Source organism: Lepidochelys kempii, chromosome 3 (assembly GCF_965140285.1).
Source record: "Lepidochelys kempii isolate rLepKem1 chromosome 3, rLepKem1.hap1, whole genome shotgun sequence".
Lineage (NCBI taxonomy): Eukaryota > Metazoa > Chordata > Testudines > Cheloniidae > Lepidochelys > Lepidochelys kempii.
Genome location: NC_136382.1, coordinates 184,376,244 through 184,389,455, shown reverse-complemented (window position 1 = coordinate 184,389,455; position 13,212 = coordinate 184,376,244). Strand labels below are relative to the sequence as shown.

The window sequence follows — 13,212 nt, the reverse complement described above, 5'->3', positions numbered from 1 at the left end:
ATGCAACTCCCCCACCTTTTCTGCCCTACCTGTCATAGAATCATAGAATATCAGGGTTGGAAGGGACCCCTGAAGGTCATCTAGTCCAACCCCCTGCTCGAAGCAGGACCAATTCCCAGTTAAATCATCCCAGCCAGGGCTTTGTCAAGCCTGACCTTAAAAACCTCTAAGGAAGGAGATTCTACCACCTCCCTAGGTAACGCATTCCAGTGTTTCACCACCCTCTTAGTGAAAAAGTTTTTCCTAATATCCAATCTAAACCTCCCCCACTGCAACTTGAGACCATTACTCCTCGTTCTGTCATCTGCTACCATTGAGAACAGTCTAGAGCCATCCTCTTTGGAACCCCCTTTCAGGTAGTTGAAAGCAGCTATCAAATCCCCCCTCATTCTTCTCTTCTGCAGGCTAAACAATCCCAGCTCCCTCAGCCTCTCCTCATAAGTCATGTGTTCTAGACCCCTAATCATTTTTGTTGCCCTTCGCTGGACTCTCTCCAATTTATCCACATCCTTCTTGTAGTGTGGGGCCCAAAACTGGACACAGTACTCCAGATGAGGCCTCACCAATGTCGAATAGAGGGGAACGATCACGTCCCTCGATCTGCTCGCTATGCCCCTACTTATACATCCCAAAATGCCATTGGCCTTCTTGGCAACTGCTGGCTCATATCCAGCTTCTCGTCCACTGTCACCCCTAGGTCCTTTTCCGCAGAACAACTGCCTAGCCATTCGGTCCCTAGTCTGTAGCGGTGCATTGGATTCTTCCATCCTAAGTGCAGGACCCTGCACTTATCCTTATTGAACCTCATCAGATTTCTTTTGGCCCAATCCTCCAATTTGTCTAGGTCCTTCTGTATCCTATCCCTCCCCTTCCTGAACAGTTTATATCCATCCATGACAGTACTCCACTCAGGTGAGTTATCCCACCAAGTCTCTGTTATTCCAAACACAGCATAATTCCTTGACTGTGCCAGAACTTCCAGTTCTCCCTGTTTGTTTCCCAGGCTTCTTGCATTTGTGTACCAGCACTTAAGATAAGTTGCTGATCGTCCCTCTTTCTCAGTATGAGGCAGGAGTCCTCCCCTCTTGCGCTCTCCTGCTCGTGCTTCCATCCCACTTCCCCACTTACTTCAGGGCTTTGGTCTCCTTCCCCCAGTGAACCTAGTTTAAAGCCCTCCTCACTAGGTTAGCCAGCCTGCTTCCGAAGATGCTCTTCCCTCTCTTCATTAGGTGGAGCCCATCTCTGCCGAGCTATCCTTCTTCTTGGAACACCATCCCATGGTCAAAGAATCCAAAGCCTTTTCTCTGACACCACCTGTGTAGCTATTCGTTGACTTTCACGATTTGACGGTCTCTACCTGGGCCTTTTACTTCCACAGGGAGGATGGACGAGAATACCACTTGCGCCTCAAACTCCTTTATCCTTCTTCCCAGAGCCACGTAGTCTTCAGTGATCCACTCAAGGTCATTCTTGGCAGTATCATTGGTGCCCACGTGGAGAAGCAGGGAGGGGTAGTGATCGGAGGGCTTGATGAGTCTGGGCAGTCTCTCTGTCACATCATGAATCCTAGCTCCTGGCAAGCAGCACACTTCTCAGTTTTCCCGGTCAGGATAGCAGATCGATGACTCAGTCCCCCTGAGGAGGAAGTCCCCAACCACCACCATCCGCATCCTTTTCTTGGGAGCGGTGGTCGTGGAACCCCCATTCCTAGAACAGTGCATCTCATGCCTCCCAACTGGTGGAGTCTCCTTCTGCTCCCTTCTCTCAGATGTATCATCTAGTCCACTCTCCGCCTTAGTACCTGTGGATAGAACATGAAAACAGTTGATCAACTGTATCTGCATTGCTGGTACATGGATGCGCCTCTTTCTTCTTCTGGATGCTGCCAATTTTCTTCACTGTCTTTCTGTCCCCACTGCGCAGCCTGCTCTGATTCTTCAGGTGTTGTGCCCGCAGAAGTATATCCTGATGTCTGTTCAGTAAATCTTCATTTTCTCTTATGCAACAGAGGGTTGATACTTGAACCTTCTCTTCCAATATGGAGACCAGCTTGCACTTTGTACAGACAAAGTTACTCCTGTCCTGTGGAAGAAAGACAAACATGGCACATCCTGTGCAGGTCACAACAGCCGATAGCTCACTATCCATATTACCCTCCTTCTAAGAGCTTCCTCAGCTGTTGCAGTAACTACTCAGAGAAACCTGTAAGATGAAAGCCTAAGTGGGCTCTCCCAAGGTGAACTCCCAGTCAAACTCCCTCTGTTCACCTCTCCACTGTTCACAACTGGCTGTCTTTTTATAACAATCAGGCCCACTCAAGGTCCACCTGGAATAAAGCAGTCCCAATTCACACTTTTCAAACAATGAAGCACATGGTCAAACTGACAGACTATCCCCGCAACAGACACTCAGATACTCACCAACACCGTCCCCCAATGCAAAATTAATACATATATATTTTATATGTTTATATATTTTTTAAATAAAAATATATTTTATTTCAAATATTTGCACAGTAGAAATGGTAAACAAAAGAAATACTATTTTTCAATTCACCTCATACAAGTACTGTAGTGCAATCTCTTTATTGTGAAAGTGCAATTTACAAATTTTTTTGTTACATAACTGCACTCAAAAACAAAAAATGTAAAACTTTAGAGCCTATAATTCCATTCAGTCCTACTTCTTGTTCAGCTTATTGCTAAGACAAATAAGTTTGTTTACATTTATGGGAGATAATTCTGTCTGTTTCTTATTTACAGTGTCACCTGAAAGTGAGAACAGGCGTTCACCTGGAAATTTTGTAGCCGGCATTGCAAGGTATTTACATGCCAGATATGCTAAACATTCATATGCCCCTTCATGCTTCTGCCACCATTCCAGAGGACATGCTTCCACGTTGATGATGCTTGTTAAAAAAATAATGTATTAATTAAATTTGTGACTGAACTTCTTGGAGGAGAATTGTATGTCTCCTGCTCTGTTTTATCTACATTCATGTTACAGCAGTCCCAGATAACGACCCAGCACATGTTGTTCATTTTAAGAACACTTTCACTGCAGATTTGACAAAATGCAAAGAAGGTTACAATGTGAGATTTCTAAAGATAGCTCCAAAACTTGACCCAAGGTTTAAGAATCGGAAATGCCTTCCAAAATCTGAGGGAGATGAGGTGTGGAGCATGCTCGCAGAAGTCTTAAACAAGCAACACTCTGATGCAGAAACTACAGAACCCGAACCACAAAAAAGAAAATCAGCTTTGTGCTGGTAGCATCTGACTTCAGATGATGAAAATGAACATGAATCAGTTTGCACTGCTTTGGATCGTTATCTAGCAGAACTCATCATCAGCATGGACACATATCCCCTGGAATGGTGGTTGAAGCATGAAGGGACATATGAATCTTTAGTGCATCTGGCATATAAATATGCAAATGCCTGTTCTCACTTTCAGGTGACATTGTAAACAAGAAGCGGGGAGCATTATCTCCTGCAAATGTAAACAAACTTGTCTGAGCAATTGGTTGAACAAGAAGTAGGACTGTATGGACTTGTAGGCTCTAAAGTTTTACATTGTTTTGTTTTTGAGTGCAGTTATTTTTTGGTACATAATTCTACATTTGTAAATTCAACTTTCATGATAAAGAGATTCCATTATAATACTTGTATTAGGTGAACTGAAAAATAGTATTTCTTTTTACAGTGCAAATATTTGTAATCAAATGGAAAGTGAGCACTGTATACTTTGTATACTGTGTTGTAATCAATATATTTGAAAATGGAGAAAACATTCAAAAATATTTAAATAAATGGTATTGTATTATTCTTTAACAGTGCAATTAATCATGATTAATTTTTTAAATCGCTTGACAGCCTTAAAATAGTTGATGTGAAGATTTTTCATCTTTTTGGCTGTTTGAACTCTGACACGGGTAGAGACACCAAACTGAAGCCAGAAATCTTCAGGGATTACCCCTGGGTCTGCCCTGACAGTTAGTTTGAACTGACAGATCACTACAACTCTGTAAATAACTTACTCCATTCTCCTAGTTAATAAAAAGAAAAGGAGTACTTGTGGCACCATAGAGACAAACATTTATTTGAGCATAAGCTTTCGTGAGCTACAGCTCACTTCATCGGATGCATTCAGTGCGTCCACTGAATGCATCCGATGAAGTGGGCTGTAGCTCACGAAAGCTTATGCTCAAATAAATTTGTTAATCTCTAAGGTGCCACAAGTACTCCTTTTCTTTTTGCGAATACAGACTAACACGGCTGCTACTCTGAAACTAGTTAATAAAGCTTTAGATAATTTTATTACAGGATTGGCTACAAGTGTTGGCTTTGATGTATGATCTAGGGTACCAGCTGATGTAGGGTAAGTGACTGGTCTCTTAGGACTGGAAGCAACCTGAATGTGGTGTGATTTTTGTTGTGTTTGACCATTTATCACTAAGTCCAGTTTGTCTGGGTGGCAAGGTAGGCTAGAGGGGCTAAGACGACTGTCTGTAGACTCCATGCTAAGACTGTTACAGTGATCCAGGAGTTCACATTTCTTACTGGCTTGGTGAAATCTAATTATAGAACATACCACCAGTTTGGTGTGTCTGCCCTGTGTTTGACAGTCTGCCCTTAGGTAGGCACTCATGGCTGTGAGCCACTCCAGATATTGTGACAGGTCAGGTGTTAGTATGGTGAAAATCTGGGTCTCATAATGAAAAAAAGCTTAACAGAACACCGTCAGGTCTCCTCCCCATGGCTGAGCCTCATCTCTCTTTATGTAGTCCTCCCTGACCCTTTCATAGCTGGGGCCACTTAATCACAATTAAGCCACCCAATCAGGATCAGTTAGGGGATAACTTCCACATTGCCAGACCTTTCGCCATAATTTTCCTATGGAATGCATTTTAAAACTAGGTCTCAGAAACCCATCTCTATTACTGAGGAAATAGAATTCTCCCAACAGCGACCAGGCCACAAAATGGCACAATTGCATCAAAGCTTCAAGGAACTTCTGCTCTTGCTGTCTGAATCCCCCACCATATCTGAAAAAATTGCTAGTGGCTCTATGTAGGTCCAAATCACCAGGCTACCCCTACAAAAACCACATTACAGCAGTGCCCTTGGTGTCCCTGAAGACCTGTGTGTAGCACGGAGGAGATGTGGACTTTGTGCATGGGCTCCTCAAATTCCTTCATTGATTCTGCTGTGGGTAAGATTTACTTCTAAATAGGTTTTCTCCACTCGTACAGGCCAAGAACCTGCATAGTGTTTTGTCACTAACATTCTTGTAGACAAGTAGAAAAAACTCAGGTATTTGAATAAGATAATTACAATTAACATTTTCAATCAGCATTGTCTTAACTCAGGGTGTTTGTATAGAGAGAATTGTTCCTTATCAAAATGTATGTAGAATAAAAAAATTACCATTCACATCACAGGCTGGAGTAGCCAGACTAGTATGTGTTTGATATCTGAGCAGTTTGCTGTCTTAATATTTTTGATCTCTTATCTGCACAGTTTTGCAAGCATCATATTTCATGTATAGATGTGATGGGGAGAGATCTATAGTAGCAGTTCTATCCATAATGCATTCATCCCAGCACACATGCTTGCTTCTGTTCTATCTCCACTGTAGATACTTTTAATATCTATTTTTTAATAGTATTGAAGTTACTTCAGTCGGTGAGTGTCTAAATCTTTACAGCATACAAAAGGAAAGTTTAGCAAGAAGTAGGGAGATGGAATAACAAGTGTAGCTTAGATGAGAATTTTAGCATTAATCTTGATTCTTTTAAAGAGCTCCTGTTTTATTTACACTCTCATTTCATGTACTGCAGAACTCCTGTACATTTTTTTTTAACCAGCAATCATATTTGACCCATATTACAGTAGGTACATGGGTGGCGAGTTCCATGAGCCCGTGATGCCTCGGCACCACATATTCCTGGCCCGGGACCCAGTTCCAGCAATGTCTGAGGCCAGGTCTCTCCCTCGGCCCTGCCTTCCACCCCACATCCCCCGCATCCCCCAGGCCATTTAAAACAGCCTGGGGCCCACTCTCACCACCGGCAGCGCAGCAGAGCTGAGTGGCTTCCTGCCTGCTTGCTCCATGTTGTTGCTGGCCCCTCCCTGCTGCCCCTGGGCGGGGTGGGTCTGTGTCACTCCCCAAGCGCCCCTGTGGCCAATAGTATGCTGTGGGGGCAGTGTCTGGGGTAGCAGCACATGGAGACTCCCAACCCACCCTGCCTAGGAGCCCCAGGTAAGTGCCGTGCCCCCCACCCCCTCCCAGAGCCTGCAATGCCCCTTTCAGCCCCCAAACTCCCTCCCAGAGCCTGCACCCCTCACCCCTTCCTGCATCCCCACCCCTTGCCCAAGCTCAGAGCCTACACCCAAACTCCATCCCAGAGCCTGCACCCCAGACCTCTTCCCCCACCCACACTCTCTCCCAGAGCCCAACCTCTCATCCGTCCTGCATCCCAATCCCCTGCCCCAGCCCAGGGCCTGCACCCCAGACCTCCTCCCCCACACCCAAAATCCCTCCCAGAGCCTTACGCAGATGGGGCCTTGTGCGAGAGGAGTTTGGGGAGGGGGTGGGTTCTGGGCACCACCAAAATTTCTACAAACCTTCCACCCCTGAGTAGGTACAAAATGAATGATTCACACAGTTCTAATACTTGTACACAACTATTTAGATTACAATTTTTGATGCTGAAACCAGCCATTATCCATTTCTAACTGAGTTCTCCTACATTTAGAATTCTCTGGTAGTGACAAGTATCCAGCAGGCAATAAGTGTAAGTGTCCTCAAGTAATGTTGCACTTTACACTGCACTTGAACAGGAAAAGAGCTTATAAGTATAAATAATCAGTTAGTTACAGAGTGCCAGATCAAGACAGGTTTTGGCATGTACCAGGTCTTTTGCTGATTTAATAAACTCCCCTGGCTAAAGCATGCACAAGCACAGCACTTCCATTTTGAATTGAAAAAAATAATTGGCTCTTGATTCCCAGGCACCAATCATTACTCAACACAGCCAAGATTGTTCTGGTTCTGAGTTTCTTCAGTTCCTTTAATAGCTTCAGTCTGTCTAGAGTCTTCCAGTTCCTCTCAGTACCAAACTCAGGAGCTTTATGCTCTGTACACAGAGAAATACACCTGCTAACAATTCTGACTGGTTGGTAACAATGGTCTTTCAACTTTCTCTCACTTTATGCTATTGCTTTCATCCTCAATGTGCTTATGAGTGCAGTTATGCTTGTTTATGCAAACCTTTGAGCAGAAATATGGCCTAAAGCCCAAGTTATGATAGGGTCAGACAACTATAAAAGTATTAATTGCAAATAGCAATCTTAAACCAAAATTCAGTTCAAAAGTTGTACTGTCATTAACCCAAAGCAAAAATAATAAGCAGTGCCATCCACTAGAACTGAGAGATGTATATTAGAATCAGGGCTTTAGGTTTCTTATAATGCCAAAGGTATGATAGTCAAGGTATTAACTGAGGAGGAAAAACAGAATAGATTTAATATGTTATTTAAATAAAATACCTTTTTCTGTCTTCTGTCAACCCTATTATGTGTATTGATTGCCAAAAAGAACTGTTTGTCTGTCATTGCAATTGTTGTTATGGAGTCAATGGGATTAGTTTTTCAAATGGTGTAAATCATTATAGCTCCACTGACTTCAAGAGAGCTACAAATTACATCAGGTGTGGATCTGGCCAGTATGTCTTAGAAGTTTTGAGTGTCATATACTAAGACTGATGCAAGAATAGAAAGTATCAGTTGCATTTCCAAATAAAAAAGCAATGTAAGTGATCCACTATACATATTTTCTGCTGTGCTTTATAGATTGATAGGTTTAGATCTTGAACTACTTGCATTTATCTGACCCAGGCTAGAGAGATTTCTAAGGAATACCTGGGTTTTTTAAGCTATAAGTAACTGGTTTAAATCATCATTTAGGATAAGAATTTGCTACTCATATCCAATCTCTTTAGTATATTAAGCTTAGATTGCATTTTTGTTTATTTGCTAGGTAACCTGCTTTAATCTGTTTGCTAGCCCTTATAATCACTTAAAATCTATATTTTCTAGTTAATAAATTTGGTTTTTGCTTTATCACAAACCACTGTGTGGAAATCATAACTTTGGAGCAGAAAGCTGCTGCAGATCTTCCTCCACATTGAGGGAGTGGGCGAATTTAATAAACTTAAGCTGTACATTTCCCTTGGCAGCACCAGCTAGTATAATTTTGGGTTTACTCTCCAGAGGGGAGTGTGTGCCTGAGAAGCTGGTAAGTGCCCTAGCTGTATAGCCTTCCCATGCAGAGGCTGGTCAGAAAGCCTGTCTGCATGTTACAATAGCTGGGTGTGTCCCTAGAGGGACAAAAGAATACTCAAGCTTTGCCTAATTTAGGAATGCATCTTCTTAGCAAATGGCAAGCAGAGTACTATTGTAAAATATAATTACTGAAAAGACACTACTCTTCTTAGTAAGTTGGAAATAGAACAGGATAGTGAGTGTCTGAGAGGGAGCTTCCAGTGGATTCCAAATGCCATAGTCAGTGCAGACATCTGGAAGTGGCTTGATGAAAATGATCCACAAAGTTATGTCTGTAGTTAAAGCAGCAGTTCAAGATCATAAGTTATCTGACTCCAAACTGGGTAGGTAATGGCCACTCTGCTGCCAGGAGCCTCCACAGCTTAAATGGAATTCTCTCATTCTCCCCCCCCCCCCCCGCCACACACATAAAATACACATTTCTATTCTGAAAATACCTGTCTAAATGGCACTGTGGGATTTTACAACTATTGTGTCTCAAATGATATCCAGATCAAATATACTCAGTGTATGTTTTTTTTTTCTAAAATAACCTTTTTTTAAAGTAACTCCCAGCCCTGCAAACTTAACCTGTGATTGAAAGTCCAGCTGGGCGCTGCCCTCATTCTATGTCATCGCTAGTAAAAAGTTTCTTCAGGTTAAATTTTGTCCTCAGTGATATCTGTACAACCTTGTTGCTTTCAACTGGTTTAAATAGGTGTAACTGGCTCTATAATTTGAACTTTTTGGTGATGAAGCTCAAAAAGCCATAAAATTCAGATCCCTTTCTTTTAGCCCTGCAGTACCAATACAGCTAACAGAATTCAAAAATTTTTGTCAGCAAAGTCAGTAGATAGGACTTTAAATATCCCTGGGGAGCAGATGTGAGGAGGAAGGTGCTGTTTTTACAATCATAGCTCTGAGAAGAATTGCACATTAACTTGAAGAGCACCTTGGAAGTGCACTAAATTATGGTAAAACTGCAACTCTGCCCCCAGGACCCATAAAGAAGAAGAATTTAATCCAATAACTACTTTTTGTTTCTATCATTATTACTGTAAATAATGAAAACACAATTCTGAATCTCAGAACAATTGTGTTGAATAAGAATTACAGTATAGACTTATTATTTGTAAATAAAATAACATAAATGAACACCTAAATTCCTAAGTTTGGTGGTATAGGTATAGTTTATCATAAGGTGCTATGTTTACTGAAGCTACAGTTTAACATTTTTTTACAAAATGTCTCGTCACATACAGGTGGATATTGGTCATATGAAATTGCCAAATGAAGCAGTGCTTGTGAGGTTTTAGTTTGGCCAGTGGATGAGCTGTCATTTTTACAGTTGGATATATAAGCAGAGAAACAGTTCACTCTGCAAAGCTCTGCTTGACTCCTACCGCAGCCAAGCTTGCTCAGCAGTAGAAAGAAATTCCTTCGAAAAGCTTTTGTGAAAATTGCATACAGGAATGGGGTTGTGTAGGAGTTGACCGGATAAAACAAAACAAGCAAAATCTTGGGAGTTTATCACTGTGATGAGAGTGATATGAGAGGTATGTTAAAAGCAGATGACATGGCAAAAAATGAGATAGGTGCCATGCAGGTAAAATCTGTGAAGATCAATATTGCCATTCTCTTTGCAATCTTGGTATCTTTGTTTGTAGCCACCAGTTCTGGATTTTGAACTGCTATATAAATTTTAATATAACAAGCACAAATGACGATAAAGGCAACAACATTTAACACTAAGACAATCAATATGTAGGCTTGGGAAAGAGACATTTCAATATCCTCGAGTAAACAAATACTGACCTTCATGTAACTGCTGACTCCTAAAAGAGGCAAAGCTGCTATTATAATTGAAAATATCCAGCCTGCAAGCTGGATTGCATTGCATTGCATACGTGATGGCATGCTACCTTTCTAGAGTGATCACAGTTAATGTATAAACTGAAAGTTCACTTGCAAACACTGAAAACGCCAGCAATACTGCAACCACAGCCTGTTTGCCAGTCTATTGCCTGGTTGTAGGACTGACTCCTGGTTTGGGCATCAACAGAAGCAATAAGCAGCAAATAAAGTCCCATGCAAAAATCGGCAAAGGAGAGGTTGCACATAAGGAAGAGCGGAACAGTGAGTTTGTAATGGCTAGTTAGTAGAAAAAGGAATACAATGAAATTGCCAGCAATTGCTAGGATATTAATAAATCAAATGAAGATTCTGAGAAAGCTGGATCCCATGATTCAGAGGGAGGGCTCCTGCCTCATACTGAGAAAGAGGGATGATCAGCGAGTTATCTCAAGTGCCTATACACAACTGCAAGAAGCCTGGGAAACAAGCAGGGAGAACTGGAAGTCCTGCAGTTAAGGAATTATGCTGTGATTGGAATAACAGAGACTTGGTGGGATAACTCACGTGACTGGAGTACTGTCATGGATGGATATAAACTGTTCAGGAAGGACAGGCAGGGCAGAAAAGGTGGGGGAGTTGCATTGTATGTAAGAGAGCAGTTTGACTGCTCAGAGCTCCGGTATGAAACTGCAGAAAAACCTGAGAGTGTCTGGATTAAGTTTACAAGTGTGAGGAACCAGAGTGATGTCGTGGTGGAAGTCTGCTATAGACCACCAGACCAGGGTGATGAGGTGGACAAGGCTTTCCTCCGGCAACTAACGGAAGTTACTAGATCGCAGGTCCTGGTTCTCATGGGAGACTTCAATCACCCTGATATCTGCTGGGAGAGCAATACAGCAATACAGCGGTGCAAAATCCAGGAAGTTTTTGGAAAGTGTAGGGGACAATTTCCTGGTGCAAGTGCTGGAGGAATTGACAAGGGGCAGAGCTCTTCTTGACTTGCTGCTCACAAACCAGGAAGAATTAGCAGGGGAAGCAAAAGTAGATGGGAACCTGGGAGGCAGTGACCATGAGATGGTCGAGTTCAGGATCCTGACACAAGGAAAAAAGGAGAGCGGCAGAATATGGACCCTGGACTTCAGAAAAGCAGACTTTGACTCCCTTAGGGAACGATAATTTACAGAATACCATTCACAATGTATTAATACTCTGACACCTTATTTATGTGACAAAGAAAGTAATGAAAATAGGAGGCAGTGCAAAATGATCACATTATCACCAGCAATTGTCGGGAAAATGAGGAATTGTAAACCGTGAACCATTAGTATCTTTACAGTCTAAATATATGTAAATTCATGCTAATCTTTAGATGCTGTACCTCCTTCTAAGGTCTTCATGTCACCCACTATATAGGCAACAAATCATCCACAATTTGTCTGAACATTTTAGAAATAAAATTGTTAAAAATGTGCCAATTGTAAAGAATGCTCATAAAATGCCTTTGTAAAATTGACCTCTTCTTTTGGCTGACCCCCAAAGAGACAATGTGGAAGGAAATTAAGAAGAAAAAATGTGAATGGCCAGACAAGTCTAGAACATTACTACAGATCCCTAAGTGAGTAAGGGCCTGATCCAATACTCATTGAAATCACTGGAAAAGTTCCCATTGCACTAAATGCATGTTTGATAAGGCCTTAACATTCTGTAGGTTAGAAAGATCAATAAAAATGTCAGATCAAGAAATCTTAATTTTTCAGTTATTCATTAGGATATTAAAATTGGCAAAAAAAATTAATAGGTGTCCCTTTTTCTACCTAAAGATTCTCAACCTTTTCCTTCTCCATCTTTTCCAGGAGAACTGGCTGTATTTTAAAGAATCCTTACTGAGGTTACAGGAACAAACCATCCTAATGTGTAGAAAGAATAGTAAATATGGCAGGCGACCGGCTTGGCTTAATAGTGAAATCCTTGCTGATCTTAAACACAAAAAAAAAGCTTACAAGAAGTGAAAGATTGGGCAAATGACCAGGGAGGCAATAAAAATATTGCTCGGGCATGCAGGAGTGAAATCAGGAAGGCCAAATCACACCTGGGATTGCAGCTAGCAAGAGATGTTAAGAGTAATAAGAAGGGTTTCTTCAGGTATGTTAGCAACAAGAAGAAAGTCAAGGAAAGTGTGGGCCATTTACTGAATGAGGGAGGCAACCTAGTGACAGAGGATGTGGAAAAAGCTAATGCACTCAATGCTTTTTTTGCCTCTGTCTTCACAAACAAGGTCAGCTCCTAGACTACTGCACTGGGCAGCACAGCATGGGTGACCAGCCCTCTGTGGAGAAATAAATGGTTCGGGACTATTTAGAAAAGCTGGACGTGCACAAGTCCCTGGGGCCAGATGCGCTGCACCCGAGAGTGCAAAAGGAGTTGGCAGATGTGATTGCAGAGCCATTGGCCATTATATTTGAAAACTCATGGCGATCGGGGGAGGTCCCGGACAACTGGAAAAAGGCTAATGTAGTTTCCATCTTTAAAAAAGGGAAGAAGGAGGATCCAGGGAACTACAGGCCAGGCAGCCTCATCACAGTCCCTGGAAAAATCATGGAGCAGGTCCTCAAGGAATCAATTCTGAATCACTTAGAGGAGAGGAAAGTCATCAGGAACAGTCAGCATGGATTCAGCAAGGGCAAGTCATGCCTGACTAATCTAATTGCCTTCTATGATGAGATAAACTGGCTCTGTGGATGAGGGGAAAGCAGTGGACGTGTTATTCCTTGACTTTAGCAAAGCTTTTGACAGTATTCTTGTCAGCATGTTAAAGAAGTATGGGCTGAATGAATGGACTATAAAGTGGATAGAAAGCTGGCTAGATTTGTCGGGCTCAACAGGTAGTGATCAATGGGTCCATGTCTAGTTGGCAGCCGGTATCAAGCGGAGTGCCCCAAGGATCGGTCCTGGGGCCGATTTTGTTTAATATCTTCATTCATGATCTGGAGAATGGCGTGGACTGCACCCTCAGCAAGTTTGCAGATGACACT

At 42.2% G+C, this 13,212-nt stretch overlaps 1 pseudogene; it reads right to left on the bottom strand.

Moving 5' to 3' along the window:
- LOC140908844 (lutropin-choriogonadotropic hormone receptor-like) overlaps positions 1 to 10,569 on the bottom strand; it is a 30,221-nt pseudogene extending 19,652 nt beyond the window's left edge.
- Positions 10,570 to 13,212: the final 2,643 nt, after the last annotated feature.